The following is a 13,203-nucleotide window of genomic DNA, read 5'->3' on the forward strand; positions in this document are numbered from 1 at the left end:
ATAGTTACATAGTTAGTACGGTCGAAAAAAGACATATGTCCATCAAGTTCCACCAGGGAATTAAGGGGTAGGGGTGTGGCACGATATTGGGGAAGGGATGGGATTTTATATTTCTTCATAAGCATTAATGTTATTTTGTTCCAGGAATGTATCTAATCCTGTTTTAAAGCTGTTAATTGTTCCTGCTGTGACCAGTTCCTGAGGTAGACCGTTCCATAAATTCACAGTCCTCACGGTAAAGAAGGCGTGTCACCCCTTGAGACTAAACTTTTTCTTCTCCAGACGGAGGGAGTGCCCCCTCGTCCTTTGGGGGGGTTTATCCTGGAACAGTTTTTCTCCATATTTTTTGTATGGGCCATTAATATACGTATATACGTTTATCATATCCCCCCTTAAACATCTCTTCTCAAGACTAAACAATTGTAACTCCTTTAATCACTCCTCATAGCTAAGATGATCCATGCCCCATATTAGTTTAGTCGCGCGTCTCTGCACCCTTTCCAACTCCGCAGTGTCCCTTTTATGGACAGGTGCCCAAAACTGAACAGCATATTCCAGGTGAGGCCGTACCAATGCTTTATAAAGGGGGAGTATTATGTCCCTGTCCCTTGAGTCCATGCCTCTTTTCATACATGACAATATCCTGCCGGCTTTGGAAGCAGCAGCCTGACATTGCATGCTATTCTGTAGTCTGTGATCTACAAGTACACCCAGATCCTTCTCTACCAGTGACTTTGACAGTTTAATCCCCTCTAAGACATACGATGCATGCAGGTTATTAGTACCCAGATGCATAACTTTACATTTATCCACATTGAACCTCATTTGCCAAGTGGATGCCCAGACACTTAGTCTATCCAAGTCATCTTGTAACTTATGCACATCCTCTATAGACTGTACCATGCTACAAAGCTTGGTGTCATCTGCAAAGATAGAAACAGAGCTGTTAATACCATCCTCTTTGTTCCTCAAAGACACTGCGTAGTTCGGTGAAGAAGGACTGAATGGTAGCAGTAGCAGGATTGTTGCGGTCCCAAAGCAGTGTGGCCCAGGACAAGGCCTTTCCAGATAGCAGACTGACCACGAATGCCACCTTAGACCGTTCCGTGGGAAAGTGGTTCGACATGATCTCCAGGTGCAGTGAACACTGGGTCAGGAACCCACGGCAGAGCTTAGAATCCCCATCAAACTTGTCAGGTAGAGACAGGCGGACTCTGGACATGGAGGCGGCAGCTCGCTATGGAGGAGATGCAGGAGCTGGTGGGGGAGATGAGATGGTAGCTGCTGTGGAGGTAGAAGCTGCTGGAACATAACAGTCAACTGTGACAGCTGCTGTCCTTGTTGGGCAATCTGCTGGGACTGCTGGGCGATCACAGTGGTGAGATCAGCGAGGCTTGGCAGTGGTACAGCTGAGATAGGCGTAGTACACAAGGACAAGGCGAAGGCAAGGTCGGACGTAGCAGGACGTCAAGGCAGGCGGCAAGGTTCGTAGTCAGGGGCAACAGCAAGGGTCTGGATACACAGGCTTGGGAACACACAAAACGCTTTCTCAGGGCACTAGGGCAACAAGACCGGCAAAGGACAGGAAGGGGAAGCGGGTTTTTATGGAGTAGGGAGTGATTGGAACTGATTGGGCCAGGCACCAATTAATGGTGCACTGGCCCTTTAAATCTGAGAGACCCGGCGCGCGCGCCCTATAGAGCGGGGCCGCGCGCGCTGGGACTGAGCAGGAGGACGAGGCAGGTGAATGACACGGGATGCGACCCGCAGGCGGGCACGACCCGCGGGCGGGCACGTCCGCCGCGGGGATCGCATTCCCACCGAGAGACACAGAGCAGCGCTCCCGGTCAGTGGGTCTGCAAGGGCAGAACGCCGTGAGCCCTCCAGGTCCCGCCCCTCCTCGCTCCCTGCATTACAGGGAGTTGTATAACTTTTTTCTGCCTGACCACAGTGCTCCCTGCTGACTCCTCTGTTCATGTCAGGAACTGTCTAGATTAGAAGCAAATCCCCATAGCAAACTTCTTCTGCTGTGGACAGATCCTACCAAGGACAGAGGTGTCAGCAGAGAGCACTGTGGTCAGGCAGAAAAGAATTACACAACTTCCTCTGTAGTATACGGCAACTGATAAGTACTGGAAGGATTACGATTTTTAAATAGAAATACTTTACACATCTGTTTAACTTTTTGGCACCAGTTGATTTAAAAAAAAAAATTTTCACCGGAGTACCCCTTTAACATAAATCCACATTTAAAAGCATTGAGGGTGAAAAAGAATTGGGTAAATGATCAGCTCAGGAGCAGGTGACAGTGAAACTGCTGGATCTGTTGGCTTGAAAAAAAAAGCCTTCCAGAGGAGGGGCAAAGTCGGGTGGTGTTGTACATTCTCTTTGTGGTATTCTACCATGTGAAATTTTGTCTGAATTTCTATGCCTTCTGTTAGCTGGCTACAACTAGCACTAGTGCACTACCCCTGCACCCCAGCAGTCCATTGGCTATTACAACTACCACCAGTCAACTACTGCTTGCTGTCCACTGGCTACTAAAACTACTACCAGTCCACCACCCTTTCTGCTGCTAGTGCCAGTCAGGCCTACACATACACAACCTAATTCTTCTTCACAATTTTAGGACACCAATCCTGTTGCAACTTCCCAAAGGACGAATATTTGAATAACTTGGAAAATATCATTGTTTCTTTTTTATTTCCCTGACGCAAAACTTGTTGCAACTCCAAAAAATCGAGTTTTTGATTTTTACAACTTTTCAAAGTTTGCCAAAGATGATTCATCTTTACAATGCAAACCAAACAAAAAAGAAAGACCAGGGTCTGAGTTTAGGAATTATTTATCTACGTAACCCCATAGAGAGACATCACAAGGCCTGGGTACAACTATCACTAGTCTACCACTGCCTACTCTTCGCTGGCTACACGTACCACTAATCCACCACTGCCTGCTAACACTGACAGGCACACTCTTAGGGGGAGATTTTTCAAAACCTGTGCAAAGGAAAAGTTGCCCAGTTGCCCATAGCAACCAATCAGATCCCTTCTTTCTTTTTGCAGAGGCCTTGTTGAAAATGAAAGAAGCAAGCTGATTTGTTGCTATGGGCAACTGGACAACGTTTCCTTTGCACAGGTATTGATAAATCTCCCCCTTAGTTCCTCAGTATAAAGTCAGAATTGGCTCATTTGTTTTCACCTTCCAGGAAGAGGGCTAAACTGAATTTGTATAGATAAGCTACATACAGCTTTCCACAACATCTAACAGCAAATACCTGCTGAACAGGAGTACACTTTCTGCTCCCTGCTGAATCAATGCTCCTGCATGCCCAGTGAGCCAAACTTTTACAAAAGCTATTTCTCTTTGACTTTTTTTTTCCATTTTTGCCCTTTCATTTTTTCCTCCTTACATGTAAGAAATCATAACTCAATCAATTGTGCACCTACAAATCCATATGATGGCTTATTCTTTGCGCCACCAATTCTTCTTTGTAATGACGTCAGTCATTTTACCCAAAAAATCTACGACAAAACAGAAAAAAAAATAATTGTGTGAAAAAATTGAAGAAAAAGCACCATTTTGAAACTTTTGGGGGCTTCTATTTGTACACAGTAAATTTTTCAGTAAAAATGACAACTTATCTTTATTCTATAGGTCCATAAGATTAAACTGATACCCTTCTTACATAGGTTTGATTTTGTCGTACTTCTGGAAAAAAATCATAACTACATGCAGGAAAATGTATACGTTTAAAATTGTCATCTTCTGACCCCTATAACTTTTTAATTTTTTCGGGTACGGGGTGGTATGAGGGCTAATTTTTTTGCGTTGTGATCTGAGGTTTTTAGTGGTACTTTGATTGGACTTTTTGATCGATTTTTATTCATTTTTTTCATGATATAAAAAGGGACAAAAATTACACTATTTTGGACTTAGGATTTTTTTTTTTCATTGACCGTGCAGTTTAACCCCTTCCTGCAGAATGTCATATATAAACGCCGGATTGTGCAGTGCGTTCGCGCATCCGAGACGTTTATAAATGACATTCAGTTAACTCGGCGATGCGCAGCATCGCACGGGTTAACCAGTAGAAGTCCCGCTGTCTCCAGCAGGAGACAACTTCTGCTTCACCCCCCAGGACCATCCATTGATGGTCCTGGTCACCAATCACTGTGATTGGTCCCTGTGGACCAATCACAGTGACCTGGGGTGAAAGTTCAGATCCCCGCACTGCTTGCCCCTGGAAGTCGGGCAGAATGGCGGAAGATGGCTGCGGGGGCTCGCGGGGACCTGTGTCATAGGGGGAGGAACACGCGGAGACCGGCGGCCTTACCTGGAGCAGCGGCGGGACCGAGGAGCAGCGGCGGGACCGGCCACGTGGAGGAGGGAGGCGGCCTTTGGCTGTCTGGGCATGCTGGGAGTTGTAGTTTTTCAACTTCTGGAGGGCCCAAGTTTGGAGACCATTGTATAATGGTCTCCAATCTGTGCTCTTCCAGCTGTTGCAAAACTACAACTCCCAGCATGCACTGACTGTCCAGGCATGCTGGGAGTTTTAGTTCAGCAACATCTGGCCCTTCAGATGTTGCCGAACTACAACTCCCAGCATGCCTGGACAGTCAGTGCATGCTGAGAGTTGTAGTTTTGCAACAACTGGAGACACACTGGCTGGGAAACATTGTCTGTTTCTAACGCAGTGTTTCCTAACCTGTGTGCCTCCAGCTGTTGCAAAACTATAACTCCCAGCATGCACTAACAGACCATGCATGCTGGGAGTTGTGGTTTTGCAGCAGGGTACATTCACATGGGCGACGGTTTTACAGTGGGTTTCTCGCTGCAAGTTTGAGATGCAGCAAATTTTGCACTGGGAAACTCGCTGTAATCCCCACCCGTGTGACTGTACCCTAAAAAACACTACACTACCACAAAATAAAATAAAAAGTTAAAAACACTACATGTACACATACCCCTACACAGTACCCCCCCACCCCCTCCCCAATAAGAAAGTCCGGTACGCCACTGTTTCCAAAGCAGAGCCTCCAGCTGTTGCAAAACAGCAACTCCCTGTATTGCTGCACAGCCATTGACTGTCCAAGCATGCTGGGAGTTTTGCAACAGCTGGAGGCACCCTGTTTGGGAATTACTGGCGTAGAATACACATGGCCTCAAATGCACATGGCGCTCTCCCTTTGGAGCCCTGTCATATTTCAAGTCAACAGTTTAGGGTCACATATGAGGTATCGCCGTACTCGGGAGAAAATGCGTTACAAGGTTTGGAGGGCTATTTTTCTCCTTTAACCCTCCATGAAAAGGAAATGTTGGGGTCTACATCAGAATGTTAGTGTAATTTTTTTTTATTTTTTACACTAACATGCTGGTGTTGCCCCATACTTTACATTTTCACAAGAGGTAAAAAGGAAAAAAGCCCCCCAAAATTTGTAACGCAATTTCTCCTGAGTGCAGAGATACCCCATATGTGAGCACAAAGAGCTCTGGGGGCGCACAACAAGGCCCAGAAGGGAGAGTGCACCATGTAAATTTGAGGGGATTTGCAAAGGGGTGGCTGATTGTTACAGCGGTTTTGACAAACGCAAAAAAAAACAAAAAAAAAACACATGACCCCATTTCGGAAACTACACCCCTCACGGAATATAATGAGGGGTGCAGTAAGAATTTACACCCCACTGGTGTCTGACAGATCTTCGGAACAGTGGTCCGTGAAAATGAAAACTTTTGTACAGCCCACTGTTTCAAAGATCTGTCAGACACCAGTGGGGGTAAATGCTCACTGTACACCTTGTTACGTTCCTTAAGGGGTCAAGTTTCCAAAATAGTATGCCATGTGTTTTTTTTTTCTTTCTGTCCTTGCACCATAGGGGCTTCCTAAATGCGACATGCCCCCCGAGCAAAATTTGCTCTCAAAAAGCCAAATATGACTCCTTCTCTTCTGAGCATTGTAGTTCGCCCATAGTGCACTTCGGGTCAACTTATGGGGTACCTCCATACTCAGAAGAGATGGGGTTACAAATTTTGGGGGGTATTTACTGCTATTAACCATTGCTAAAATGTGAAATTTGGGGGGGGACACACACATTTTAGTGAATTTTTTTTTTTTTTTACATATGCAAAAGTCGTGAAACACCTGTGGGGTATTAAGGCTCACTTAATTCCTTTTTACATTTCTCAAGGGGTCTAGTTTCCAAAATGGTATGCCATGTGTTTTTTTTTTTTTGCTGTCCTGGCACCATAGGGGCTTTTTAAATGCGACATGCCCCCCGAGCACAATTTGCTCTCAAAAAGCCAAATATGACTCTTTCTCTTCTGAGCATTGTAGTTCGCCCATAGTGCACTTCAGGTCAACTTATGGGGTACCTCCATACTCAGAAGAGATGAGGTTACAAATTTTGGTGAGTATTTTCTTCTATTAACCCTTGCAAAAATGTGAAATTTGGGGGGAAACACACATTTTAGAGAAAACATTTTTTTTACATATGCAAAAGTCGTGAAACACCTGTGGGGTATTAAGGCTCACTTTATTCCTTGTTACGTTCCTCAAGGGGTCTAGTTTCCAAAATGGTATGCCATGTGTTTTTTTTTGCTCTTCTGGCACCATAGGGGCTTCCTAAATGCAACATGCCCCCCAAAAACCATTTCAGAAAAACATACTCTCCAAAATCCCCTTGTCGCTCCTTCGCTTCTGAGCCCTCTACTGCACCCACCAAAAACTTTACATAGACATGTGAGGTATGTGCTTACTCGAGAGAATTGGGCTACAAATATAAGTATACATTTTTTCCTTTTACCCCTTGTAAAAATTCAAAAATTGGGTCTACAAGAACATGCAAGTGTAAAAAATGAAGATTGTGAATTTTCTCCTTCACTTTGCTGCTATTCCTGTGAAACACCTAAAGGGTTAAAACGCTGACTGAATGTCATTTTTAATACTTTTGGGGGTGCAGTTTTTGTAATGGGGTCATTTGTGGGGTATTTATAATATGAAGACCCTTCAAATCCACTTCAAACCTGAACTGATCTCTGAAAAAAAACACCCCACAGGTGATTGACGAACTTTCGTTAAAATGAGACGTGAAAATGAAAAATTAGATTTTTAACACTAAAATGCTGGTGTTACCTCAAACTTTTCATTTTCACAAGGAGTAATAGGAGAAAATGCCCCACAAAATTAGTAACCCAATTTCTCTCGAGTAAGGAAATACCTCATATGTGGATCTTAAGTGATCTGCGGATGCACTAGAGGACTCAGAAGGGAAGGAGCAACATTGGGCTTTCGGAGAGAGAATTTTGCTGAAATGGTTTTTGGGGGCATGTCGCATTTAGGAAGCCCCCATGATGCCAGAACAATAAAAAAAAAACACATGGCACACTATTTTGGAAACTACACCCCTCACAGAATTTAATAAGGGGTGCAGTGAGCATTTACCCCACTGGCATTTGACAGATCTTTGGAACAGTGGGCTGTGCAAATGAAAAATTACATTTTTCATTTTTACGGACGACTGTTCAAAAAATCTGTCAGACACCTGTGGGTCGTAAATGCTCACTGCACCCCTTGTTACATTCCGTGAGGGGTGTAGTTTCCAAAATGCAGTCACATGTGGACGGGGTCCACTGTTCTGGCACCATGGGGGCTTTGTAAACACACATTGCCTTCAATTCCAGCCTAATTCTCTCTCAAAAAGCCAAATGGCGCCCCTTCTCTTCTGAGCATTGTAGTTTGCCCGCAGAGCACTTTACATCCACATTTGGGGTATTTACATACTCAGAATAAATGGGGTTACAAATTCAGGGGGATTTTTTCCTATTATCTCTTGTGAAAATGAAAAATTTGGGGTAACGCCAGCATTTCAGGGAAATTTTTTTTTTTTTTTAACTTTCATGTCCAAATTTAACGAAAATACCCCTTGTTACATTCCTTGAGGGGTTTAGTTTCCAAAATGGAGTCACGTGTGGGTGTTTTTTTTTCTTTTTTGCGTTCATGTCAGAACCGCTATAACGATCAGCCACCCCTGTGCAAATCACCAATTTAGGCGTCAAATGTACATGGTGCTTTCTCACTCCTGAGCGATGTAGTTCGTCTGCAGAGCATTTTATGTACACATATTGGGTATTTCCATACTCAGAAGAAATTGCGTTAGAAATTTTGGGGGTCTTTTTCTCATTTTACCTCTTGTGAAAATGAAAAGTATGGGGCAACACCAGCATGTTTGTGTAAACATTTTATTTTTTTACACACTAACATGCTGGTGTAGCCCCCAACTTTACCTTTTCATAAGGGGTAAAAGTAGAAAAATGCCCCCAAAATTTGTAATGCAATTTCTCCCGAGTACGGAAATACCCCATATGTGGCCCTAAACTGTTGCCTTGAAATAGGACAGGGCTCTGAAGTGAGAGAGCGCCATGCGCATTTGAGGCCGACTTTGCAATAGGGGCGGACTCGGTTACAAGGATGGGGTTTGTCTCCACCAAAACCCTGCAGCAGTGTTTCCCAAACAGGGTGCCTCCAGCTGTTGCAAGACTCCCAGCCTGCCAGGACAGTCTATGGTTGTCCGGCAATACTGGGAGTTGTGGTTTTGCAACAGTTTACTTCAATTCCCTGGTTGGACTTGATGGACGTATGTCTTTTTTCAACCATACTAACTATGTAACTATGTAACAGCTGGAGACTCCGTTTAGGAAACACTGCCATATGAAACGTTTTTCATTTTTATTGGGGACGCGTAAGGGGGTGTATATGTAGTGTTTTACTTTTTATTATTTGTTAGTGTATTATAGTGTAGCGTTTTTAGGGTACATTCACACGGTTGGGTTCACAGTAAGTTTTCCGCTGGGAGTTTGAGCTGCGGTGGAAAATTTGCTGCAGTTCAAACTTGTAGAAGGAGACCACCTGCAAACCTTCAGCTGTGGCAAAATTACAACTCCCAGAATGCACTGACAGACCGTACATGCTGGGAGTTGTAGTTTTGCAACAGCTGTAGGCACACTGGTAGGGAAACACTGAGTTGGAAAACAGACTCTAGCTCAGTGATTCCAACCCATGTGCCTCCAGCTGTTGCAAAACTACAAGTCCCAGCATGTACGGTCTGTCAGTGCATTCTGGGAGTTGTAGTTTTGCAACAGCTCGAGGCACACTGGTTGGAATCACTGAGTTAGGAAACAGACTCTAGCTCAGTGTTTCCCAACCAGTTGCCTACAGCTGTTGCAAAACTACAATTCCCAGCATGGCCAGACAGTCAGGGATGCTGGGCATGTAGTTCTGCAATATCTGGCCCTTCAGATGTTGCAGAACTTCAACTCCCAGCATGCCTGGACAGTCTGGGCATGCTAGGAGTTGTATTTATGCAACAACTGGGGAAGAGCAGTTTGGAGACCGCTGAGTAGTGGTCTCCAAACTGTAGCCCTCCAGATGTTGCAAAACTATAACTCCCAGCATGCCTAGACTGTCCAGGCATGCTGGGAGTTGTAGTTCTGCAACATCTGAAGGGTCAGATATTGCAGAACTACATGCCCAGCATCCCTGACTGTCTGGCCATGCTGGGAATTGTAGTTTTGCAACATCTGGAGGGCTACAGTTTGTAGACCACTCTATAGTGGTCTCCAAACTATGCCACTTCAGATGTTGCAAAACTACCACTCCCAGCATGCCCAGACAGTCAGTGCATGCTGAAAGTTGTAGTTTTGCAACATCTGGACGACCACAGTTTAGAGACCACTACACAGTGGTCTCCAAACTGTGACCCTCCAGATGTTGCAAAACTACAATTCCCAGCATGCCCAGCCAGCCTTTGGCTGTCTGGGCATGCTGGGAGTTGTAGTTTTGCAGCTTTTAGAAGGCCACAGAGAAGTTCACTTACCGCGATCTTCACTGCAGCCTTCTGCACGCTGCACTTTCTGGCCGCACTCCTCCTGCATCGATGCCGCCGCTGCTGCAGGATGCCGCCTCCGCCGACTCCGCTGGTTCAGGTAAGCCAGGCCATGCCCCCCCCCCTCGCTGCCCGTGTTCCCCCCCGCTCTTCCCCCGAAATTAACTCTAACCCCCCCGCCCCCCTCCTGCCATTGGTCGTCAGCCTGATCGATCAATGGCAAGGGAATGGGAGGGGGTGGTAATATTGCCACCTCGCTCCTATACTTTAGGATGGTCGGAGCTGTCTTCGACAGCTCCGATCATTCTTATTTTCCGGGCGATCGGGTCGCCGCAAATCGCTGGTCTGAATTGATCGCCAACATGGGGGTCTCAGGACCCCCCTAGGCATTGGCACAGGAATGCCTGCAGATAGATATCAGCAGTCATCCCAGTCCGATCACTGCCCGGCAAGCTGCGGTGATCGGAAATATGGAGGGCATATGGATTTGCCCTCCGTTCTTAAGTGACGCGATGCGAGGGCGTATGCATACGCCCTCCATCCCCAAGGAGTTAAATTTCAGAGCTTCGGCGTGCGTGCCCTAGGAGACAGGGACGCGCATGCCGGAGCTGAGAAAGAGGGACAGTGGAGCGTGGTGAGTGACAGGCTGGGATTTGCATGCAGGCACGTCAAGTCACGCTGGCAGACGGAGACCCAGTGACACTGCGCTCATGGACGGAGCTTGCGGCGGGAGCGCAGTGTGTAACAATACCCACCTTCCTCTTGTGGGTCAGAAATTTTTTGAGCAGATCCTGGTCCAAGATATTTTCCTGTGGTTCCCAAGACCTCTCCTCTGGACCTAATCCTTCCCAATCCACAAGAAAGAAGCATTTTCCTCTGATCAACTTGAAGTCTAGGATTTCTTTATCAGCAAAAACATCAGAGATACCAGAGATGGAGGAAAGCAAGATTTTCTTTTGAGAAAAGCAGTTGTGGATGACCGGCTTCAATAGGGACACATGGAAGGAATTTGGAATCTGTAGAGAGGAGGGCAGATGGAGGGAATAAGCCACAGGATTAAGTTTTTTTTTTTTTACTTTACAGGGACCCAAAAAGCGTGGACCCAATTTATAAGAGGATACCTTAAAGCAGTTGTATTTGGAGGATAACCACACTTTATCCCCAGGAGAGAACTTGGAAGGAGTGTGTCTTTTCCTGTCCGCTTGCAACTTCATAAGGGTCGTGGCATGAAGAAGGAAGAAACAAGTCTTCTGCCAGATGGAGGCAGAAGAAGACAGGGGAAGATGAGGACGAGGATGAAGCCCATAGACCACAAAGAAGGGTGAAGTCCCAGTGGATTTAGAATCTCTGTGGTTGTAAGAGAATTCGACCCAGGGTAGTAAATAGTCCCAGTCGTCTTGGGAGCAGAGACAAAATGGCGAAGATAGTCCCCCAGGACCTGATTCACCCTTTCGACCTGACCATTGGATTGAGGGTGGTAAGCCGAGGAGAAGTCCAGTTTAACTTGTAGACGAGAACAGAGGGCCCTCCAGAACTTGGAGACGAACTGCACTCCCCGATCTGAGACAAGATGAGTAGGCAATCCACGGAGACAGAAGATATGACCAAGAAATAGCTTGGCAATAGTAATGTCGCGAACATAAAATTTTCGGTTCGCGAACGCGAACTTCCGCAAATGTTCGCGAACCGGGCGAACCACCATTGACTTCAATGGGCACGCGAATTTTAAAACCCGCAGGGTCTCTTTCTGGCCACAATATTGATTTAAAAGTTGTTTCAAGGGGACTAACACCTGGACTGTGGCGTGATGGAGGGGGATCCATGGCAAAACTCCCATGGAAAATTACATAGTTGATGCAGAGTCTGTTTTTAATCCATAAAGGGCATAAATCACCTAACATTCCTAAATTCTTTGGAATAACGTGCTTTAGCCCCCTTTAGGCAGCACATAGAGCCCCCCTTTAGGCATCACATAGTTAGATCCCCCTTTAGGCAGCACATAGATTCCCCCATATTAGGCAACACATAGTTAGAGCCCCCCTTTAGGCAGCACATAGGTAGAGCCTCCCTTTAGGCAGCACATAGAGCCCCCTTTTGGCATCACATAGTTAGATCCCCCCCTTTAGGCATCACATAGTTAGATCCCCCTATAGGCAGCACATAGATTCCCCCATGTTAGGCAGCACATAGTTAGAGCCCCCCTTTAGGCAGCACATAGAGCCCCCCTTCAGGCAGCACATAGATTCCCCCATATTAGGCAGCACATAGTTAGAGCCTCCCTTAAGGCAGCACATATTTAGATCCCCCTTTAGGCAGCACATAGATTCCCCCATATTAGGCAGCACATAGTTAGAGCCCCCCTTTAGGCAGCACTGGTTTTATTTCACAGCCAAAAAGGTATGTTTTTTATTTTTATTTGAACAACTGTCACACCAAATGTGATTTGCACTAGTGTGACAATGAGCAAAAAAGGATGCCAGCGGAGTTCCCTTTTTAAGCAGAGGTCCCCAACCAGGGTGCCTCCAGCAGTTGCAAGACACACAGACTGAACTTATAGCCCTTTTAATACTGTAGTTAGTTGCATGAAGGAACTGAAGTTTTACACTGGAGTACCCCTTTTAACCAGCGGTCCCCTCCCAACCAGGGTGCCTCCAGCTGTTGCAAGACACACAGACTGAACTTATAGCCCTTTTAATACTGTAGTTAGTTGCTTGAAGGAATTTAAGTTTTACACTGGAGTACCCCTTTTAACCAGCGGTCCCCTCCCAACCAGGGTGCCTCCAGCTGTTGCAAGACACACGGACTGAACTTATAGCCCTTTTAATACTGTAGTTAGTTGCTTAAAGGAACTTAAGTTTTACACTGGATTACCCCTTATAACCAGTGGTTCCCTGCCAACCAAGGTGCCTCCAGCTGTTGCAAGACACACGGACTGATATTTGAGCCCTAATAGGGCTTTTTTGGGTGCTGTCCTTAAAGCAGATGTTAGACTAGTGCTTTAGGAGTAAAGTGGACCCTGAATACACCACCTAGCAGCAACCTAGCTATCACTTTCCCGATTACAGCAGGAGCATCTTCTCTGTCCCTCCACTTTCTAAGCCTGCAACATGCCGAATGAAGGTAAAATGGCGTCCGTGCAGTAGGTAGGAGGGTCTGGAAGGGTGGGACTGCTGCTGATTGGCTGTAATGTGTCTGCTTACTCTGACTCAAAGGGTCAAAGTTTACCGCAATGTTAAAGTATAGGGAGGAATCGAACTTCACATATGAACGCGAACATGCTAAGTTTGCCGGGAACTGTTCGCCGGCGAACAATTCCCGACAT

Source organism: Hyla sarda, chromosome 3 (genome assembly GCF_029499605.1).
Source record: "Hyla sarda isolate aHylSar1 chromosome 3, aHylSar1.hap1, whole genome shotgun sequence".
In the NCBI taxonomy this organism is placed as follows: domain Eukaryota; kingdom Metazoa; phylum Chordata; class Amphibia; order Anura; family Hylidae; genus Hyla; species Hyla sarda.